The sequence below is a fragment of the Coenobita brevimanus genome, chromosome 9 (genome assembly GCF_032717465.1).
Source record: "Coenobita brevimanus isolate Jiangsu-jjx chromosome 9, ASM3271746v2, whole genome shotgun sequence".
NCBI lineage: Eukaryota > Metazoa > Arthropoda > Malacostraca > Decapoda > Coenobitidae > Coenobita > Coenobita brevimanus.
Window position 1 is genome coordinate 2,823,908 of NC_136962.1, and position 24,309 is coordinate 2,848,216.

The window sequence follows — 24,309 nt, forward strand, 5'->3', positions numbered from 1 at the left end:
TTTCTCCATGATTTAGGTTATCAAGTAAAAGTCTCTGTGACTCAGACTTTGCCCTGTATACCTCTTTCCTAGCCCCACACTTAGCAGCCAAGTATTCCTCCTTGTTACCACCACCCTTCTTCCACTCTCGGAAAAGCCTTCTTTTCTCCTTAACTGCAGCTTCTACACCTTCATCCCACCATCAAGTTACTTTATGTCTTAATAGGCCTCTTGTCCAACTGCATATGGCTGAAAAAGGTAAATATGATAGCTAAAAGGCCAACAGGACGAGTAGAAGTCAGCTGAAATGGAAAAATCGCACACCCTAACGTAGAAAAAAATTTGTGAAAAAAAAGTAATAGAGTTACATGAAACATGATGGCACCATGTCAATGTACAGTAAGTTCCCATTCTATTGATATATAGGTTATGGCAATTTATGTTAGTTATCACAGACAAAAGCGAATGCCCTTGCTGTCATGCTGGCAAGTATCCATGCTGTTAATACCAAGATTGTTCATGGTAAAAACCTATTTATTATGCACATCTGATGTATTCATCACTGTACAATTGGAAAAGGATAAACAGAATAGTGTATGAAGAACAAACCAACATAGGAGATGGAAAACATGAAAAAAAAGAAAAAGAAAAAAAATGTTTTGTATGACTCAAATTCGAGTCATCAGAATCTCAACAGCTGGATTTATGATGATGCAAAATTGCGACATCGGAAACTCAAAGGGTTAAGACAATGTACCCCACATTCCCCCCCTCTCTCTCCCCCTCCCTACCTCCTCTTTCTTTCTCCCTTTCTCCCTCCCTCTCATTGTTGATAAGATAATTTACCACACAATCCCCCACCCTCTCTCTCTCTCTCTCTCTCTCTCTCCCTCTCTCACTATGGATTAGGATAATGTACCCCACAATCCTCCCTCCCTCCCTCTCTAAGTTTCTCTCTCTCTCTCTCTTTCGCACTGTGGATTAGGACAATGCACCTCACAATCCTCCTTCCTTCCCTTTTTCCCTCACTGCTGATTACGATAATGTACCCCTCCCTCTCTCTCTCTCTCTCTCTCTCTCTCACCTGGCTCGGTGTTTCAGGATGCCCCGGGGCCAGGAACATGTTGGTCCTTTCAGCCTGAAGTTGGTCCCACTCTCACACATGCTCACGGTACGATTCATGCGCGTCGGTCTGGGCAAGTCTAGTTTTCTTGCCTTGGTCTCTTCCTTCCTTCCCTCCTCCTCATTTTCTTTCTTCCTCTCCTCTTCTTCAGTCTTTTCTTCATCTTCTTCCTCCTCTGTTTCTTTCTCCTTGTCTTCTTTTTCCTCGTCTTTGTTTTCTGGCTTTGCAACACATTCCTGAGAAGAAAGTGTGGTTTAAATGAATGTTTATTACACACATAGATAAAGAGGGAAGTGTGTGTGTGTGTGTGTGTGTGTGTGTGTGTGTGTGTGTGTGTATTTACCTATTTGTATTTACCTATTTGTAGTATACAGGAATTGAGCAATGCTCGTGTTGTCCTGTCTCCATATCCACATTTATCAAGTCTACCTTTACACACATGAATGTTTTTCTCATGCACCACCTCTTTGTCTAAGTCATTTCAAATATTTAAGAATATACCTAATTGTGATATACACGGAATGTACTATGCTCGTGGGTTTCCGTCGCTGTTTCTCAGTAAGTCGAATTTAACTTTAAACTCGTTTAAGTTTTTAGACTGAACGATCTCTTTGTCCAGGCAATTCCATAAGTCTATACTTCTGTAAGGAAAGCTATATTTCTTGATATCCTTCAAGCAGCTTGACTTTTTCAATTTCATTCCATGTCCTCTTGTTGCTCTCTTATCCCATACAAACAGATCTTCTTTGTCAATTTTATCTACTCCCACCATGGTCCTGAACACCGCAATCATGTCTCCCCTCTTTCTCCTTTCCTCTAACGAAGGCAAATCCAGTTTTTCCAGCCTCTCTCTGTATGACAGGTCTATCAGACTGGGGACCATCTTGGTTGCTGTTCTTTGTATTCTCTCAATCTTGTTTATATCTTTCTTTTTGTGTGGGCACCACACTACCGCTGCATATTCTAACCTGGGGCGGATCATGGCCACTATCAATTTTTTCATCATTTCCTCATCCATATAATGAAATGCTACTCTTATGTTAGTCAAGAGCTTATAAGTCTCTCCAACTATCTTGTTAATGTGCTTTTCTGGTGACAAACTATCTTGGACCAGCACTCCCAAATCTTTCTCTTCTCTCCTTTTTGTGATTAATTCATTACCCAAAAAATAATTCAGTGATGGTCTCCTGGTACTTTTACCCATTTCCAATATTTTACATTTCTTTACATTAAATTTCATTTCCCACGTCCGGCTCCAATTGTGTATCCTATCCAAATCCTCCTGCAGTATTTTACAATCCTCCTCAACCTCTATCTTCCTCAAGATCTTTACATCACCAGCAAACAGACTCGCATAACTGTTCACTCCATCTACCATATCATTTACGTAAATCAGGAACATTACTGGCGCCAACACTGAGCCTTGAGGGACTCCACTTGTTACTTCCCTCCATCCAGACATCTTTTCCTTTATTACTGTCCTCATTTGTCTGTCTCTCAAAAAGTCTCTCATCCATTCCAGAAGTTTCCCCTTTAGTCCTCCTATATATTCTAGTTTCCACATTAGTCTCTTATGAGGTACCTTGTCAAAGGCCTTCTCTAAGTCTAAGTACACACAATCCACCCAACCATCTCTCTCCTGTACCACATCAATCGCTCTTGAGTAAAAGCTCAACAAGTTTGAAACACATGACCTTCCACTTCTGAATCCAAACTGACATTCAGCCAAAATATTCATCTCTTCCAGATATTTTATCCATCTGTCTTTCAGGATTCTCTCACACAATTTTGCGACCATGCTGGTTAGAGACACTGGTCTATAATTCAGGGGTTCTTCCCTGTTTCCTCCCTTGTAAATTGGTACCACATTTGCCCTCTTCCATTCTTTTGGCACTTTCCCCTCTTCCAGTGAGCATACAATTAAGCTGTGAATTTTATCCGCCAGTTGTTCTCTGCATTCCTTCAGTACCCAATTAGAAATTCCATCAGGTCCGGGGCTTTCCTTACATCTTGAGTTTCCAGTAATTTATACACTTCCTGCACCTCCACTTTTATATCTTTCATCACCGGAACATTTCTAACCACTCCCTCCCCTTCCACAAGCTCCTTTTCTTTAGTGAAAACTGACTGGAAACGTTTGTTCATTATTTCTGCTTGCATTGCCGCATCCTTAAAGACCTCTCCATCTACTTTCAGCTTGGTGATTCCTTCCTTTTGTTTCAGTTTGCCATTAACAAATCTATAAAACAGTTTGGGTTCATCCTTGCATTTGTCAATTATACCTTTTTCAAAATTCCTTTCTTCTTCCCTACGTATTCTTGTGTATTCGTTTCTTGTTCTTTTATATTCTTCCTTTGTTCTGTCGTTACCTCTCTTTCTCCAATTGTTCCACGCCTTATCTCTCTCTTTTTTGGCTATCATACACCTTCTATTAAACCACTCCTTTTTCCTGTTTTCTTTCCCTCTTACTCTTGGTACAAATTTTTCCACTCCCAAATTATAGAGGTCTAGAAAGATATCCCACTTCCTCTGTATCTCTCTTGTTTCTCTGAATTTTCTCCAATCCGCATTTTCAAAAGTTTCTCAATCCTGTAAAATTTGCTTTGCCAAAGTTGTATCTTCCCTGTCAATGAAGCTCGTCTCTTGGCTCGACGTTTCCTATTAACATCTGGAACTCAATGACCACGTGATCACTTTTTCCCAAAGGACAGAGATATTCCAATGATTCTATTACATCGGGTTCTTTGGTGAACAGTAAATCTAACCTTGCTGGTGTGTCCTCACCTCGAAACCGTGTCTCTTCTTTGACCCACTGTGTCATCACATTATTCATTATTATATTTAATAACATAGTACCCCACGAATCCTCGCCGCCTCCCGAGTACCATTCCTCCCAGTTCACCTCTTTACAATTAAAGTCACCCACCAAAATTATATTATTGCTTTTCTCAATTATTTTTTGCAAGTAGCTAGCCATATCTGACAACATCTCATGGTATTCATCATCCTTCCATGCTCTCGTCTTTGGGGGAACATACACTACCGCCATATCTCTCTTAACATTCTCTCCAGTTTCTAATTTCATATATATCACTTCAGCCCTGCCTTCTCCCATTTCCACAGTATCTACATTTATGTTGTTCTTCACTGCTATCATCACTCCTCCTCCCTTTTTTTCTTTCCTGTCTTTTCTCCACAGTTTGTATTTACCATCTCCCAAATGAACATCAATATCTTCTCTTAATTTGATCTCTACAAGACACATGACATCAGGTTCATGTTCTCTCAAGAAATCATTAATTTCGATCCTTGTCGATATGAAACCATCAACATTAGTATATATCACCTTCAAATTATTTTTGACATTATTAATACCCTCTTCTCTCCTACTCTCTGTCCGTACCACTTCTTCAACTTCTGATCTTTCACAACCATCCCCCCTAGTTTCCTTCACTTCTATTTCCTTAAATACCATTTCCTTACTTTCATATCCAATACTCTCCAAAAAAAAGTATTACGTTCTTCCTCTGTCCTCTTATCATTTTTTTCCTTTACTTCTTCCTTTAATGATTTTAAAACTTCTCTTTCTTCTTCATTCAGATCTTTTCTTATTATAATATTTTCCATCCCCGCCTTTTTGCTTAATTTCCAGGTCACTTTAAGTATCTCATTTATTACACTTTCTGATGTAAACTTGACTCTCATTGATCTTGTTTCCCCTTTCTTATAAGACCCTATCCTCCTTACTTCCTCAATTTCTTTTACCCACTTGTCTCCTTCGGGGTCAATCTTGCCTAATATTCCTCTCACCATGTTCGTGTCTTTCTCGAGTCTTGCGAACCTAACCTTTTCTTCCTCTTCCCTGTTTCCAAATACTACCACACATCTGTTCCTTTCTACAGTTTCTCTCACTATTTTCTCTTTTTTCTTCAGTATTTTCACTACATTTTCTTCCATTTCTTTCTTGTTCATTTCCCTTTCTTCCTGGATGATCTCTCTTAAGCTGACCACTTCTTTCTGTTCTTCTTCTACGTGTGCCCACTTTGCCTTATGTTCTTCTAGTACATTACTCACCTTCTCCGTTTTATTAGTACTCTCTTCAAGTTTCCTCCTCAGTTCAACATTCTCCCTCTTCAAATTCTTAATCTCTTCATTGGCTGTTTCGTTGGACTGGATTAGACTCTGTATGGTGGTTTCCGTATTTCCTGATACATCCTTTATCACTAGATTCTCTACTTTTTTTTCGAGTTCACTAATCCTCATAATTAATGTTTTCACCAGGTCCATGACATTAGTATTAGCATCAAAACCTTGAAATTCCATTCCCTCATTGTTTACATTCTCGGCCATGTTTAATGTAAAGTACCTAAACAGCTGTTACCGAATAAGCCACAAACATTCATGTATACTATTGCCAACAAATCTTTACATTTTTGGTAGTCTACCAACTTTCATTATTTTAAATTTAAAGAAAGACCCTAGGAGACAGGACAGACAAAATTCCTGAAACTACTCAAGGTTAGGAGCGATGCCTGGGACGACCTCTCTCTCCGGCTGCGTGTGTGTGTGTGTGTGTCAGAAATAAATCAGATGGGTGAAAAAAAAAAAACATGCAATAAATACTGAGAGAGAGAGAGAGAGAGAGAGAGAGAGAGAGAGAGAGAGAGAGAGAGAAATTCAAGATCCGTTCATTTTGAGATGCCTGGACACGCTGCGTTCAGACTGGAGGTTACAGTAGGAGGAAATACTAACAGGAAAAGATTTTGACATAGGCAATCTGTCTATCTATTGCCAGACAACTTAATCCCATACAGGGTGGCCACAAACAAATCATCTCCACGTCGCCATGTCCCCCGCCATTTCACTGCCCTGCTCCCAGCTCACACTCCCCTCCCTCATATACCTCTCCACTCCATCCCTCCATCTCATCCTTGGCCTTCCCCTCCCTCTCTCCCCCTCCACCTCACTCACATACACTCTCCTCGTCAGTCTCGCACTCTCAAACCACTGCAGCCGTGGCTCAGTGGGTTAGAGCGCTTCACTCTGGCCAAAGGGTCGGAGGATCGAATCCACCCAAGGGTCATTGGTAGACATCAGGAAGGGCATCCGGTCATAAAATGCTACATGCTCCAATCCAAAAGTCCTCTACCCAGAGGCAACGCCTTAGCCCTTCGGGGATACCTGGCGTAAAACCAAATTATTTTTTTATTATTTATATCACATCCACATCCACACCACAATGCTCCTTCACATCCTCATTTGTCAGTCTGTCTCTCCATGTGACTCCACATGCTCCTCTCAAATAACTCATTTCCACTGCTCTCACTCTTGACTCATGTCCCTCCAACAATGTCCAAGCTTCACTTCCTTATGTTAGAGTTGGTATCGCAATACTGTCATGTAGTAACTTTTTCACTTCCTTGCTCACTTCCCTGTTTCTTACCACTGATTTCAAGGAACCAGCAACCTTTCTTCCTTGTTGTACCCTATCAAGCACTTCACCTTCCAAACTTCCATCTTTACTCATCACACTACCCAAGTACTTAAACATACTCACATTTTCCATTTCCTCATCATCCAACCTCACTGTACATTCAGTGACCTCCCTTCTCTCAAAGACCATCACTTTACTCTTCCCTACATTCACCTTTAGATTCCGTTTCTTACACACTCTCCCAAACCCATCCACCAAGCCTTGCAGCTCCCCTTCATCTTCACTTAACAACACAGTATCATCTGCAAACAACAGTACAGGGAGTTTCCAAACACCGCCCTCTCTCATTAGGGCCACTCCAACATCCACTGCCCTACCTTGTATCTCTTTTATAACCCCATCCATGTACAGATTGAACAACCATGGAGACATGACACATCCCTGCTTCAGCCCAATCTTCAAATAGAAAAATTCACCCAGTTCACTCACTATCTACACACAGTGCAGCCTTAGTCTCCTCCCACATACTTTTCACCACACTCAACAACTTGCCATCTACTCCATATATTCTTAATACCTTCCACAATCCTCGTCTATCCACCCTGTCGTATGCTTCCTCCAAATCCATGAAATCCGCATACAACTTCTTTCCCTTCTCTAGAAACTTTTCCACTAAAGATCTAAGAATGAATATCTGATCTACACAACCTCTTCCCTTCCTAAAACCTCCCTGTTCTTCTCCAACCAATTCCTCTATTATTTCCCTCTGTGAATAAGTATCCTATCATATACTTTTCCTATTACACTAAGAAGACAAATGCCCCTATGATTACCACGTACTTCTTTTTCCCATTTTCATTTGTACAAGGGAATAATTACACCTGACTTCCAATCCTCCGGGACTCTACCTTCCTCCCAGGTCAACCTGCACACCTTCCACATCCATTCTACTACTATCTCTCCCCCATGGTTCAGCATTTCTTCACACACTCCACCAATTCCTGGGGCTTTCCCCATTTTGACTTTCTTCATTGCTTCTACAACTTCCATCCAACTGATTCCTTCCTGTCTTCTCACATCCCTCCTTCTCCCAGCCCTTCCCTAGCCACTTATACTCGCATTACTTTCATTCTCTGTGTTCAACGCTTCATTACAGTGTTCTCTCCATCTGCTCACTTTTTCTCCCTTCTCCACTAGTAATCTACCGTTTCTATCTTTCACTCTCCAATAACATCACTGCCACTTTGTCTAACTCTACCTCTTTCCAGAATATTTTCTTACAGTCCTTCCACGTTACCCTCAAATTCCTTCCAAATTCCTCATCCACCCTCCTCTTACTCTCTCTTTTCACCTGTCTCTTCTTCTCAACATGTAACTCTCTCTTCCATCTCTCAAATTCTTACACACCCCTATTTCTCATCCATTCATTATATGCTTTCTTCTTTTGTGCCACAGCCTGTCTCACCTCTTCATTCCACCATGCTGTTCCTTGCACCCCCTTCCGCCTTCTCTTCACCCCACACACCACCTCACATGCTGCACAGATTTCTTCCGTAAATATCTTGCACACACCTTCCACGTCCCCCATCTGCTCCAATCCATATTTACCCAATCACTCCTCCACTTCTCCCTTATATTCTGCCTTTTTCTCATCCTCTTGTAACCTTTCCACTCTCCTTGCACCTACTCCTTCCTCCCGTCCTTTCCTTCTTCTATTTCTCCATTTTACTTGGACCATAGTTTTGACCACCACTTGGTGGTGGTCAGAAAGTCCACTCCCCCAACCTCTATATGCTCTTGCATCCATTACACACCTTCGCATCCTTTCATCCACACACACATAATCAATCATTGCCTTCCTTTCATTCAGTTCACCATCCACCCTTCTCATCAATCACCATGTATACCTGTGGATCATTTTGTTACTGAAGAGGGTATTGGCTATCACCAACCCCCTTCCAGCACAAATGTCCACTAATGCACTGCCATTCTCATCTATCTCAGCAGGCACACCCCACTCACCAACTACTCCATCCACCTTCACGTTCCCTACTTTACCATTCATATCATCAATCAAAAACACTCTCTCATTCCTTTCAAACTCTTCCATGCACACTTCCACATTTGTCCAGAACTCTTCTTTCACTCTGCTTGCACGATCTTGTGTTGGCGCAAACACGCACACAATCGCCCACATTTGTATTCCAACTTTCAATCTTACCCACACAATCCTTGAGCCAACTGATCCATACTCTCTTATATTCTCCTTCCATCTGTTGCTCACAACAATACACACTCCTTCTTTTGCCCTCCCATTCTCACCTACTCCTGCAAATATTCCCCATCCATACTCCCATTCTCTCATACTCTCACCTCTCCATTTATTTTCAGTTACTCCACATACATCCACTTTCGCACCCTCAAGCACCTGAACAATCTCTCTCTCTTTCACCTCATCATTTGCACCCCTTACATTCCACGTCACCATCCGTATCGTGTCCTTTGTTCGGTCCTTAATCGTCATCTTTTGGTCTATCCTGATCCGAGGCTTTTGCTCATATTTTTAGTTAGTTGTTTTCCCGGGAGGGGTACTAACCCTCCGCCAACCCACCTGCTGTCACGTAGGGAACAAGTGTTAGTTGGTTATAAGGTTACCATCCAGCTTTGTAAATGATTTCCTGGTTTACACGAAATCATTTGCCTTGCCACTCGATGTACAGCTACCCTAAAAAACAGAGTACCACTGCACTAAGTGGGTGGATGACGGGCACCCCCACCTGCCACAACTTAGGCCCTTTGTTATTTTGTATCATTTTTTTTGGAAGGAACACACATACACACACACACACAGCCGGAGAGAGCGGTCGTCCCAGGCATCGCTCCTAACCTTGAGTAGTTTCAGGAATTTTGTCTGTCCTGTCTCCTAGGGTCTTTCTTTAAATTTAAAATAATGAAAGTTAGTAGACTACCAGAAATGTAAAGATTTGTTGGCAATAGTATACATGAATGTTTGTGGCTTATTCGGTAACAGCTGTTTAGGTACTTTACATTAAACATGGCCGAGAATGTAAACAATGAGGGAATGGAATTTCAAGGTTTTGATGCTAATACTAATGTCATGGACCTGGTGAAAACATTAATTATGAGGATTAGTGAACTCGAAAAAAAAGTAGAGAATCTAGTGATAAAGGATGTATCAGGAAATACGGAAACCACCATACAGAGTCTAATCCAGTCCAACGAAACAGCCAATGAAGAGATTAGGAATTTGAAGAGGGAAAATGTTGAATTGAGGAGGAAACTTGAAGAGAGTACTAATAAAACGGAGAAGGTGAGTAATGTACTAGAAGAACATAAGGCAAAGTGGGCACACGTAGAAGAAGAACAGAAAGAAGTGGTCAGCTTAAGAGAGATCATCCAGGAAGAAAGGGAAATGAACAAGAAAGAAATGGAAGAAAATGTAGTGAAAATACTGAAGAAAAAAGAGAAAATAGTGAGAGAAACTGTAGAAAGGAACAGATGTGTGGTAGTATTTGGAAACAGGGAAGAGGAAGAAAAGGTTAGGTTCGCAAGACTCGAGAGAGACACGAACATGGTGAGAGGAATATTAGGCAAGATTGACCCCGAAGGAGACAAGTGGGTAAAAGAAACTGAGGAAGTAAGGAGGATAGGGTCTTATAAGAAAGGGGAAACAAGATCAATGAGAGTCAAGTTTACATCAGAAAGTGTAATAAATGAGATACTTAAAGTGACCTGGAAATTAAGCAAAAAGGCGGGGATGGAAAATATTATAATAAGAAAAGATCTGAATGAAGAAGAAAGAGAAGTTTTAAAATCATTAAAGGAAGAAGTAAAGGAAAAAAATGATAAGAGGACAGAGGAAGAACGTAATACTTTTTTTTGGAGAGTATTGGATATGAAAGTAAGGAAATGGTATTTAAGGAAATAGAAGTGAAGGAAACTAGGGGGGATGGTTGTGAAAGATCAGAAGTTGAAGAAGTCGTACGGACAGAGAGTAGGAGAGAAGAGGGTACTAACAATGTCAAAAATAATTTGAAGGTGATATATACTAATGTTGATGGTTTCATATCGACAAGGATCGAAATTAATGATTTCTTGAGAGAACATGAACCTGATGTCATGTGTCTTGTAGAGACCAAATTAAGAGAAGATATTGATGTTCATTTGGGAGATGGTAAATACAAACTGTGGAGAAAAGACAGGAAAGAAAAAAAGGGAGGAGGAGTGATGATAGCAGTGAAGAACAACATAAATGTAGATACTGTGGAAATGGGAGAAGGCAGGGCTGAAGTGATATATATGAAATTAGAAACTGGAGAGAATGTTAAGGAGATATGGCGGTAGTGTATGTTCCCCCAAAAACGAGAGCATGGAAGGATGACGAATACCATGAGATGTTGTCAGATATGGCTAGCTACTTGCAAAAAATAATTGAGAAAAGCAATAATATAATTTTGGTGGGTGACTTTAATTGTAAAGAGGTGAACTGGGAGGAATGGTACTCGGGAGGCGGCGAGGATTCGTGGGGCACTATGTTATTAAATATAATAATGAATAATGTGATGACGCAATGGGTCAAAGAAGAGACACGGTTTCGAGGTGAGGACACACCAGCAAGGTTAGATTTACTGTTCACCAAAGAACCCGATGTAATAGAATCATTGGAATATCTCTGTCCTTTGGGAAAAAGTGATCACGTGGTCATTGAGTTCCAGATGTTAATAGGAAACGTCGAGCCAAGAGACGAGCTTCATAGACAGGGAAGATACAACTTTGGCAAAGCAAATTTTACAGGCTTGAGAAACTTTTTTGAAAATGCGGATTGGAGAAAATTCAGAGAAACAAGGGAGATACAGAGGAAGTGGGATATCTTTCTAGACCTCTATAATTTGGGAGTGGAAAAATTTGTACCAAGAGTAAGAGGGAAAGAAAACAGGAAAAAGGAGTGGTTTAATAGAAGGTGTATGATAGCCAAAAAAGAGAGAGATAAGGCGTGGAACAATTGGAGAAAGAGAGGTAATGACAGAACAAAGGAAGAATATAAAAGAACAGGAAACGAATACACAAGAATACATAGGGAAGAAGAAAGGAATTTTGAAAAAGGTATAATTGACAAATGCAAGGATGAACCCAAACTGTTTTATAGATTTGTCAATGGCAAACTGAAACAAAAGGAAGGAATCACCAAGCTGAAAGTAGATGGAGAGGTCTTTAAGGATGCAGCAATGCAAGCTGAAATAATGAACAAACGTTTCCAGTCAGTTTTCACTAAAGAAAAGGAGCTTGTGGAAGGGGAGGGAGTGATTAGAAATGTTCCAGTGATGAAAGATATAAAAGTGGAGGTGCAGGAAGTGTATAAATTACTGGAAACTCAAGATGTAAGGAAAGCCCCAGGACCAGATGGAATCTCTGCCTGGGTACTGAAAGAATGCAGAGAACAACTTTTTTTTTTTTTTTTTTTTATGTGAGGAAGAAGGAACCAAAGGCTGCAGGCCTGCAAAATTTTCTTCCAAGAGAAAAACAAAATACAAGAGAAAGCCAAATTCAAGATCCGATCATTTCGAGATGCCTGGGCACACTACGTTTGAAACCATGGAGATCATTGGAAGTAGGAAATACAGACAGAGGGAGACAGTTCCAGAGCTGACCTGTTGTATAAATGAAGGACTGGGAGTAATGGTTAACTCTTGCATTAGAGAGTTGCACAGAAAAGGGATGAGAGTTAGGCCTAACTGCTAGACGGGTGCTATGCGCCCGTCGTAGAAGTGGAGGAATGCAAGCAGACAGTTCAGAGGAGCAGTGACAACTGAAGTAGTGATAATAAGAGATAAAGATGCAACAGTGCGGCAAAGAGACAGAGGTTGAAGGGAGTCAGTAAGAGGAGGAGAGTTAATGAAACGAAAAGCCTCTGACTCCACCCTATTGAGAAAAGCTGTATGTGGGGAGCCTCCCCACACATGAGAGTTGTACTCCACACAGGGGTGGATAAAACCCCTGTATAGAGTCAATAATTGTGCAGGGGTAAAGAAAGAACGGAGTTGGTGGATAAGATTTACGATTTAATTGTGTGTTCTCTGGAAGAAGGGAAAGTGCCTGGGGAATGGAAGAGGGCCAATGTGGTACCAATTTATAAGGGAGGAAGCAGGGAAGAACCCCAGGAATTGATGGAGTGTGTGGTGAAATGCTGAAGCATGGGGGAGAGATAGTAGTAGAATGGGTGTGGAAGATGTGCAGATTGGCCTGGGAGGAAGGTACAGTCCCAGAGGATTGGAAGTCAGGTATAATTATTCCCTTGTACAAAGGAAAAGGGGAAAAAGAAGTGTGTGGTAATCATAGGGGCATTTGTCTTCTTAGTATAATAGGAAAAGTGTATGGTAGGATGCTTATAGACAGAGTTAGGGAAAGAACAGAGGAATTAGTTGGAGAAGAACAGGGAGGCTTTAGGAAGGGAAGAGGTTGTGTAGATCAGATATTCATTCTTAGATCTTTAGTGGAAAAGTTTCTAGAGACGGGAAAGAAGTTGTATGCGGTTTTCATGGATTTGGAGAAAGCATATGACAGGGTGGATAGACAAGGATTGTGGAAAGTATTAACCCTCCCAGACACAGTCATGCGATTCGCGTGACGTCGCCTTGCACTAGGTCTTGCACAGTCACGCGAATCGCGTGGTTTAGGCACAAAAATATTCGTCAGAAAAAAACTTATAGGCCGATTTGTGTGATTTTTGGGCGCGTCATAGGGTCGCCCAAGCTCTCTAGAGGTAAGTCATTGGCAACGCTGCTTTGCCTTATCTACCTCAGCCCGCTCCCTCCAACCTCAGTGTTTGTTGAGCAGTCAGGCAGTGGTGTTTGACAGCTCGTGGTTCCCTTTAAATCGTCCATAATTCTCCCCCTCTCACCCAAGGCAAAGGCCCTATTGACTCAGTGAGATAATACATTGTATGTGAACATATAGTGACGTGATATTGTCGATGGAACATACATATATGTATTGAAAAGCAATTCTGGCCGTTAGCAATCGTTGGGCCTTGGAGCCAGACGCATGGTCAGTGTAGCGGGGTTTCGCCACTCCACCCCCCCGTAGGCCGTATGGCGTGAGTGGAAATACGTATATAAATGAAGCCAAGGCATAAATATATATTGTGTGAAACATACTGTGGATGGCTTGGTGAAATTATGGAGCCAGCAAGCGTTACGTGTGGCATGAAACAGAGTGTTGTGAAGGGGCAAACCTGAAGTTGGGAAGGGAGAATTACCGGTGTTTTAGGGCTGGAATTATTGTGATTCTGATAGTGTAAATGCGTATGGAATTGTATGAAATATGTCAAACAAGCTGCGAGTTTCCGTGAACGAGTGTGGTGTGTGCTAAAAATAGCGTTGCCTCATACTCTCAGGGAGAAGCTGACTCACACACACACACTACATAACTCCTCATCTTCAAATTCCTGGTCTAACTGGATCAACACCCCTGGAGGAAGTGAGTTTTGCAAAGTTTTGTTGATATATGTAATAATCTATTACCATTACCTCTCACACTTTCAGACAAATAACCATTTTCTCCTACAGATTACACATATGAAAGAAAGTAAATCTCCACAGCAGTAACTATAGAAGAGTTATGTTTATGTGTAGTAGGTTATAACAATAGAAAAACATCCATGGAAGATGTAACAGTCTGTATAGATAGGGGGAAAAAAAAGTTAGTAGCATAGTCTTCAGGCAGGTGTGCAAGGAAAAAACAGTGTGTGTAAAAGTTGGTAGCGATCGGAAGAGTAACCTCACTTTGTCGGCCAATTACTCGAAAACTATTAGACTTACCGATTTCCTGTTACAACCATCATCAATACCACTAAATTCTACGTAAGATCAACACCAGAATGTAAGCCTTTGGTAGCGTTTTGGGGGGTAAAAGGCGAGAGAAATGTTTTTGTTCCTAGCGGTTGTTGTGTGACAAGCGCTCGGAGTAATAACATCATTTTGTCGGCCAGTTACTCGAAAACTATTAGACATCGATTTTCTGTTACAACCGTCATCAATACCACTAAATTCTACGTGTAATCAATACCAGAATGTAAGCCTTTGGTAGTGTTTTGGGGGGTAAAAGGCGAGGGAAATGTTTTTTCCCCTTGCGTTTGTTATCAGTGACATTCGCTCGGAGTAATAACCTCACTTTGTCGACCAATTACTCGAAAACTATTAGACTTATCAATTTTCTGTTACAACCACCATCAATACCACTAAATTCTACGTATAATCAATACCAGAATGTAAGCCTTTGGTAGCGTTTTGAGGGGTAAAAGGCGAGGGAAATGTTTTTCCTCGCATTTGTTATCAGTGACATTCGCTCTGAGTAATAACCCCACTTTGTCGGCCAATTACTCGAAAACTATTAGACTTATCAATTTTCTGTTACAACCATCATCAATACCACTAAATTCTACGTATAATCAATACCCGAATGTAAGCCTTTGGTAGCGTTTTGGGGGGTAAAAGGTGAGGGTTTTTTCTTTTTCCTCGCGTTTGTTATCAGTGACAAGCGCTCGGAGTACTAACCTCACTTTGTCGGCCAATTACTCGAAAACTATTAGACATCGATTTTCTGTAACAACCATGATCTATACCACTAAATTCTACGTATGATCAATACCAAAATGTTAGCATTATGTTACGTTTTGTGCGAGAAAAGGCGGTGGAAATGAGTGTCTCTTCCCGGCTGTTACCATTGAAAAATGCTCGTAGTAATACTCTCTGTTTCTCTGCCAATTACTCGGAAACTATTGGACGTATCGATTTCATGTTTGAACCATGATGAAGAGCAGGAAATTCTACATATGTACAATACATAAATATGTAATATTTCTGATAAGAATTCGTTGTTACGTAGACGGGAACATTGCGTATGCCTTGCGCGCATCACGAAAGTCAATCACGCACGGAGTGCTTAGTACTTTTTTTCGATTTACTCGAGAACTATGAGGCGTATGGGGTTTTCCCATCAAAGTGGGAAAGCTGGATAATTGGGGCATATTACTATGTAATAAAAACATAAGGTGCCTGGGAAAACTTTGCTCTCAGAGGTCAGTGAAATTTTTCCAAAAATGGCTCTCAGTTTTTGGCCATTTTCTCGAAAAGTATACATCGTATCTCAACCGGATTGGTTTCGTTAGAAAGCTGATGAAATTCTCTATAAAAACTTATTAGATCATTTTCCTGTATGATGGAAAACCTTCAAACGGCGATGTTGGGAAGTGAAAAAAGTTTACTCGACCATGCTTCCAGGGCTAATAACTTTTTTTGCTGGTGTTTTCCTGTGTTTTGGTCATGTTTATCAGATAGAACAAACATCCATGCATACCTGGAGATAGGTTTCATGGGAATACATGGATTTTTGAGTGGCGAAAATAAGGCAAGAATGTGTTTCATTCGCTCAAATTTGCCGCGCGCGCGCTCCCCGGCCGGGTGGCTTCGTAGTGAAAATTCCTGCACAAGAAAACTTACTGAAACTTACCGTGCGGGAAAGGGTTAAGAACATATGGAGTAGATGGGAAGTTGTTGAATGCTGTGAAGAGTATGTACGATGGTGCTAAGGCTGCAGTGTGTGTGGATGGTGAACTAAGTGAATTTTTCTCTTTGAAGGTTGGGCTGAAACAGGGATGTGTCATGTCTCCATGGTTGTTCAATCTGTACATGGATGGGGTAATAAAAGAGGTACAAGGTAGGGTGGTGGATGTTGGAGTGGCCCTGGTGAGAGAGGATAGTGTTTGGAAACTTCCTGTACTGTTGTTTGCAGATGATACTGTGTTGTTGAGTGAAGACAAAGGGGAACTGCAAGGCTTGATGGATGAGTTTGGGAGAGTGTGTAAGAAACGGAATCTAAAGGTGAATGTAGGGAAGAGTAAAGTGATGGTCTTTGAGAGAGGTGAAGTCAGTGAATGTACAATGCGGTTGGATGGTGAGGAATTGGAAAATGTGAGTACGTTTAAGTACTTGGGTAGTGTGATGAGTAAGGATGGAGGTTTGGAGGGTGAAGTGCTTGAAAGGGTACAGCAGGGAAGAAAGGTTGCTGGTTACTTGAAAGCAGTGATAAGAAACAGGGAAGTGAGCATGGAAGTGAAAAAGTTACTACATGACAGTATTGTGATACCAACTCTAATGTATGGAAGTGAAGCTTGGACGTTGTTGGAAGGACACAAGTCAAGAGTGAGAGCAGTGGAAATGAGTTATTTAAGAGGAGCCTGTGGAGTCACAAGGAGAGACAGGCTGATGAATAAGGATATAAAGGAGCGTTATGGTGTGGATGTGGATGTGATAGGAAGCATTATGAGGAACACACTGAGGTGGTTTGGCAATGTGGAAAGGATGGAGGGTGGAAGACTGACGAAGAGAGTGTATATGAGTGAGGTGGAGGGGGGAAGAGGGAGGGGGAGGCCGAGGATGAGATGGGGGGATGGGGTGGAGAGGTATATGAGAGAGGGGGGTGTGAGGTGGAAGCAGGGCAGTGAGATGGCGGGGAACAGGGTGACGTGGAGGCGATTTGTTTGTGGCCACCCCAGACGGGATTGAGGCGTCTGGCAATAGATAGATAGACAGATAGTCCCTGACCAGTGTAGCTGCAAAATTATGCGAGAGAATCCTGAAAGACAGATGGATAAAATATCTGGCGGTGATGAACATACTGGCTGAGAGCCAGTTTGGATTCAGAAGTGGAAGGTCATGTGTTTCCAACTTGTTGAGCTTTTACTCAGGAGTGATTGATGTGTTACAGGAGAGAGACAGCTGGGTGGATTGTGTGTTTCTAGATTTGGAGAAGGCTTTCGCCAAGGTAAACCATAAGCGACTAATGTGGAAATTGGAGCACATGGGAGGACTGAAGGGAAACGTCCTGGAGTGGATGAGAGACTTCTTGAGAGACAAACAAAGGAGGACAGTAATAAAGGACAAGATGTCCAGATGGAGGGAGGTAACAAGTGGGGTCCCACAGGGCTCGGTGCTAACGCCAGTAATGTTCCTGATTTACGTAAATGATATGGTAGATGGAATGAACAGCTATGCAAGTCTGTCTGTTGATGATGGAAAGATCTTGAGGAGAGTAGAAGTCGAGGAAGACTGTAAAATGCTGCAGGATGACCTGAATAGGATCTAAGATTGTAGCCAGATGTGGGAAATGAAATTTAACGCAAAAAAAATGTAAAATATTGGAAATGAATAAGAGTACCAAGAGGCCATCACTGCATTACATGATGGGTAATGAACCAATCAAAAAAGTGAGAGAAGAGAAAGATTTGGGAGTGCTGGTCCAGGATAGTTTGTCACCGGAAAAACACATTAACAAGATAGTTAGAGAGACATACAATCTCTTGACTAACATACGAGTGGCATTCCATTACAGTACAGTAATCCCTCCACTATCCGATGTAATAGAGCCAAAGGCATGTCCGGAAAGTGGGTCCATCCGGATACTGGGCCCCTGCATCCTGCACTGGTACTTATGGACCCTAACCCAGCCTAACTCAGAAAACCACCTGCATAACTCTCTACCAGACATGAATAGCACCTAGTTTAACCCGTTAACTGCTCTATACAGCCTGGGCTGTTCCGTGTGTGACTGCTGAATACATCCATGACTGCGCGGGTGAATTTTGAATACAGTGCCATGGTGACTAAGGCCGACACATGCAAACATGCATGAGCCTTCAAAACTGAAACTGAAACCGAAAAAGAAAACGAAAACCATAATTCCAATAGGGAATCAGACACTTCGATGTTCACCCATGGCTTTACCAATGTAAATATTGAGCTAATATTTCGTTATTATATACTTTGGCATGTGTTCTCTCAATTCCTGAGACAAAATTTGGCCTCTGGGAAATTTCATTTTTACCCCTATGTCAGTGCACCACGGACACCTCCAAAAAACCGCCATGCGCAGTTAACGGGTTAAGACCCTAATCACACATATAAGGGACAGCAAGTATGAAATAAATGAAAAGGAACCAGAGAATGAGGAATGAGAAATGAGTATGGAAAATATTTAGCAGAGTATTGGGTACTTACAACACGTCCATGGCCGTTCGTTACCAAGGTTAACACACCTCCTCTAAGGGTCTGGCAGTGGTGAAAATGCTCCTGAAGCACATACAGTATTCCGTTGTTGTGCTGCACTTAATCCTTTGCACTATGAGTTACAATTGTTTAACACTGCACATACTGTTCTTGATTGCACCACGCCAGTTTCAACCACCAGTTTACACTCTGTACTTAATCTTTCCATTCTGAATTCTAATTTCATAACACTGCAAAACACTGTAAATTCCCATGTGGTCTAATGGTGAGGTACTGCAATTTATTCACTGTTTATTCACAAAAACGAGCACGTGCGGCATCCATTGAAAGAGCATCTAGCCAGGATGGCAGTTAGGTGGTAACTGCGGAAGCCGGGAGGGATGGGGGAGGCAAGCAACGAGCGTAAACACAGCTGGTCAGCACTGCGCGCCAATTTCAAAGTACGATTGAATTTTTTTTTTTCCTTTTTACATTTTTAGGCCATTTTGGGGTTCCAAAGGCCCGGGCCCAAAATGTCCGGTAAGTGGGGAGTCCGGATAGTGGGCGTCCAGAAAGTACAGGGATTACTGTACAGTACATGGATGAGGAAATGATGAAAAACTTGATAGTGGCCATGATCCGCCCCAGGTTGGTATATGCACCAATAGTGTGGTCGCCACACAAGAAGAAAGATATGAATAAGATCGAGAGAATACAAAGAACAGCAACCAAGATGGTCCCCAGCCTGGCAGATCTGTCTTACGGAAAGAGGCCAGAAAAGCTGGTCCTGCCTTCCCTAGAAGAAAGGAGAGAGAGGGGCGACATGATTGCAGTGTTGAGGGCCATGATGGGACTAGATAAAATTGATAAAAATGATCTGTTTGTATGGGATGGGAGAGTAACAAGAGAACACAGAATGAAACTGAAAAAGCCAAGTTGTTTAAAGTATATCAAGAAATATAGCTTTCCATATAGATGCACAGACCTGTGGAACAGCCTGGACAAAGAGATCGTCCAGTCTAAAAACTTAAACGAGTTCAAAGCAAAATTTGACTTAACGAGAAAAAGAGACAGGACCCCACGAGCGTAGCTCATTTCCTGTATATCACAACTGGGTAAATAAAAAGTGAGAGGTGTTAATGTTGGGGGTAAGGTAGTGAAAGACAGACTGAAAAAGACCTGGGACAAGGTCATTAAGTGTGACCTCAGGGTTAAGGGACTAAACAGGGAGGTTGCCAGAGATCGAGCAGCACGGACAGCCACCATTAGGTGACCAAGGCCGATGCATGCAAGCATGTTGGAGCCTTCAAAAATGAAAATGAATAACAATATAACAATATTTGTCCACACCCCTCTTCTCACATAAGAATGGAGTGATGTACTATAATAATTAAACCAGTAAAAATATAACAACAATAATAATAATAATAATAACCATCATCATCATCCATACCTCTTTTCCCATCTAATAATTGGTTGAGGCAATTCATTCATTCATTCATTCATCATCTAATCGTACACTGCCCCATGAGAAGCGTAGGAGGCCAGGGCTAGGCAAGTTGGTGCTGACATTGAAGATGAGAGTGACCAGCCTCACTCATCCCTGAGTGGCATTACATGAGCAATAAACCCCAACCACCCCTTGGATATAAATCTGCACCAGCTCAATCCAATTGGAGTGCCTTAATTACCCACTAAACCACCATGTGCTATAATGTGGTTATATAGTTACCACCCAGCATAGTAAATGGCTTCCTGGTGTCCAGGGTGGTAAGTGGGGGCACTCACCATCCACTCACTTGATGTAGTGCTGCTTTGTGTGTCTGCTCTTTCTTCTCTTACTTCCTTCCTCTTTTGTCTTTCTTTCCTTCACTCTTTCCTCTTCCTTCTGCCTATGGGTGGCTCTACAGTGAGTGACAAGCCACATAATAATAATAATGCAGAAGACCCTCACCTAAGCATACCTCTATAGGGGACACTACCAAAGGCCCTGGACAAACCGTGAGACATACCAGACACCATCCGTTAAATGTTGTGGGAAAAATAACACAGATCTTACTGGTGGCTCTGGGCCCAATGGACACTTTTTAAAATGAACTCTCCTTCTCTTACTGGCTCCCTTCAACCTCTGTCTCTTCACTGCACTGTTGCCTCTTTATCTCTTTTCTATCGCTGCTTCAATGGTTACTGCCTCTCTGAACTGTCTGCTTGCATCCCTCCACCTCTACAATGGGCACATAGCACCTGTCTAGAAACAAACTCTCATCCCTCTTGTCCAACTCTCTAATGCAAAAGTTTACCATTACTCCCAGTCCTTCATGCATGCGACAGGTCAACTCCGGAACTGCCTCACTCTGTCTGTATTTCCTACTGCCTATTATCTCCAGTCTTTCAAATGAAGTGTGTCCAGCCATCTCAAAATGAACGGATCTTGAATTTGGGTCTCTGTTATCTTGTTTTTTTGCTTTTCTTGGAGGGAACAATCTTGCAAACTCCTGGCCTCTGGTTGCTTCTTTCTTTCATTAAAAAAAAAAAAAAAAAAAAAAAAACGTAGGAGGAGGCCGTAGCATGGGGCGAACAGGGTAGTACTTCCGAGGGGAATGGGAATGCTGGTGATAGGGAGAGCTGGAGCTCCTGTTTCACTAGCTATCTAACCATCCCCCTTTGCTGACCTTTTCAGTGTGACAGGAACATGGAGAGTAGACCAGCATACTCTCCCAAACATTTCCTCTAACTATCTATGCACTACACCACATGCACTTTACATTTCACACAACGTATCCCACTACGTTACAGGGGTTGGGGCCAGCAAGGGCATGCGGCCAGAAAACTTTGCCCCCGCTACCTAGTGCGGACTTCTGGGGGAAGGCGTGGTGGGGGTTCCGCCAGCACAGATCGTGGGTCCAGGGCGAGATGGGGCTCGGGCCTGTGCTAGAGGGTACAGGGCATTGCGGTTCCCAGGCTGCCGCTTCCACCCAATAGAGAGGGGTCCGAACCTGGGAGTAGCGACCCAGGAGGCTGCCCTATCAGTGGGTGTATAATGGCGGGATAGTTGCAGTGCCAAGACGCGCTTGGAGTGTGTCCCTGCAGCTGTCCTGGCAGGGTGCCCCGAGGCCACTACCACAGCCACTGGTAAGCTGGTGGGCTAGGGGTCCCAGATCCATTGCCTGGACCTGGGACTGTGCAGTGAGTGGGACCTGTGCTGTGTCTGTCCCCCTTTATTAATACTGAAGATGACAAAACAAAATAAGTTTCAAAGCAAGCCTGAGGACAGTAAATCACCCAGAGGGATGAAGGTGGGTTCATGGAATGTGGGAAGTTTGAGGGGAAGAGCAGGGGAAGTCGTTGAGGCATTCAGTAGGAGGTGGGTGGATGTGGCGTGTTTGCAGGAAGTCCGGTACAGGGGTGTATCAGCCAGAAAGATTGTTGGGAAGGACTGTTGCTATAAGTTGTTTTGGCAGGGGGGGACAGACGGATATGGAGGTGTTTGTGTGATGGTTGCGGAGAAATGGGTGGAATGTGTTATGAATGTTTTGAGAGTAAGTGATAGGATATTGGTAGCGAAAATTCTGTTGGGAAGAAAGACAGCTGCGATTATATCGGCATATGCTCCACAGGCAGGATTAGCTGAATCAGAGAAAGATAGATTTTGGGATGATTTAATACATGTAGTGGGTGGTATGCGGGATGATGAGATAGTGATTTTGGGAGGGGACTTAAACAGTCATGTAGGTGAAGCAGCACAAGGTTATGAAGGAGTGCATGGGGGATATGCGTATAGTCTAAGGAATGCAGAAGGGGAAAGGATACTCGAGTTTGGGGAGGCAACGGACATGATTGTGTGCAACACATATTTTAGGAAAAGAGACAGTAGGTTAATTACGTATGAGTCTGGGGGAAATAGCAGTCAGATAGATTATTTTCTGGTTAGGAGGGCCGATAGGAGGTTAGTGAGGGATGTTAAAGTTATAGCAAGTGAGGAGTGTGTGCAGCAGCACGAACTATTGATTTGTGATATAGTGCTTAAAGAACAAGTGTTGAAAAAGAGGACTAATGTACCTAGGAGGAAAATATGGAAGCTGAAAAACCAAGTAGTAAGGGATGCCTTCTATAGCAAGTTGAGGAGAGTGGTGGCTGAACAGGGAGCTGTAGACAGAGGCGTTAATGAACAGTACAGAGCCCTCAAGAACAATTTCTTGAGTTACTGATGTAACATGCGGCTGGACAAGAGGACCACCAAGACATAAAGTAACTTGGTGGTGGGATGAGGGTGTAGAAGCTGCAATTAAGGAGAAAAGAAGGCTTTTCCGGGAATGGAAGAAGGGTGGTAGCAAAGAGGAATATTTGGCTGCCAAGCGTAAGGCTAGGAGAGAGGTATACAGGGCAAAGTCTGAGTCACAGAGACAATTATTTGATAACCTAAATCATAGGGAATGGAAAAATATATTTAGGGTGGCAGGTCAGGTGAAGAGGGATAATCGGGATATCATAGGTGAGCAGCGTGTGAAGAATGATGAAGGAAGGGTAGTGGTGAACAGTGAGGATATTAAAGATGCATGGAGAGAGCATTATCACAGGTTGTTGAATGAGGAGTTTGACTGGGACAGGGAAGGTTTGGAGCCAGCAGATCCAGTGTCTGGCCCTTGGGCTTTGATTGATACTGCTACTGTGAGTGAGGCAATAGGCAGGATGAGGGTGGGGAAGGCAGCAGGTGTGTCTGGATTGACTGCCAAAATGTTGAAGGCCTCAGGAGATATAGGGGTGAGGTTTGTCACTGACCTGATAAATAGGATTATTTATGAGTGTGTTGTCCCAGATGATTGGCTGAGGAGTGTAATTGTAAATGTGTATAAAGGGAAGGGTGATGCCCTGGAAAGAGGAAATTATAGAGGTATAAAGCTTTTAGATCAGATAATGAAGGTAATGGAGAGAGTTTTAGAAGGTATGATTAGAGAAAGAGTGAATATTGATGAGATGCAGTTTGGGTTTATGCCAGGTAGGGGGACCACTGATGCCATATTCATTGTTTGACAGCTTCAGGAAAAATATATTGGTAGGAGAAGGGATCTTTATTTTGTTTTTGTTGATTTGGAAAAGGCCTTTGACAGAGTCCCTAGAGAGGTGGTGAAGTGGGCAATGAGAAAGCTTGCTTGGAGGAGTGGCTGGTTAGGGTGGTTATGGCCATGTATGTGGGTGCTCACACCCAGGTGAGAGTGAATGGAGATTTGAGTGATGAGTTTTCCGTGAATGTTGCTGTGCATCAGGGGTCAGTTTTGAGTTCTATGTTGTTTATCATGGTACTTGAAGCCCTTTCACGTGACTTTAGAAACGGACTCCCGTGGGAGTTGTTGTATGCTGATGATTTGGTGTTGATTGCAGAGAATGAAAGGGAGGCGGAGGAAAGGTTTAGGAAGTGGAGAGATGGTATGGGGCAAAAGGGTTTAAGGGTAAATGCAGATAAAACAAAAGTGATGATATCTAGGGTTGGTGGCGGTACTGTCAAAGACGAGGGAGAGTGGCCAAGTGCAGTTTGCCACAAGGGCGTGGGAAGTAATTCCATCTTGTGCGGTGTGTGTGATAAATGGGTGCATAAGAGATGTAGTGGTATCAGAGGTAGACTGCGAGATAATGCTGATTTTATGTGTACGGTGTGTCGGGGTGAGCAGGTGGAGATTGTCAGACGTGAAAGGATTGAACTTGCTGGTGAATCT

The 24,309-nt window shown here is 42.5% G+C and overlaps 1 pseudogene; it reads right to left on the bottom strand.

The window, feature by feature from the left end:
- LOC145409841 (uncharacterized) overlaps positions 1 to 24,309 on the bottom strand; it is a 63,997-nt pseudogene that overhangs the window by 29,160 nt on the left and 10,528 nt on the right.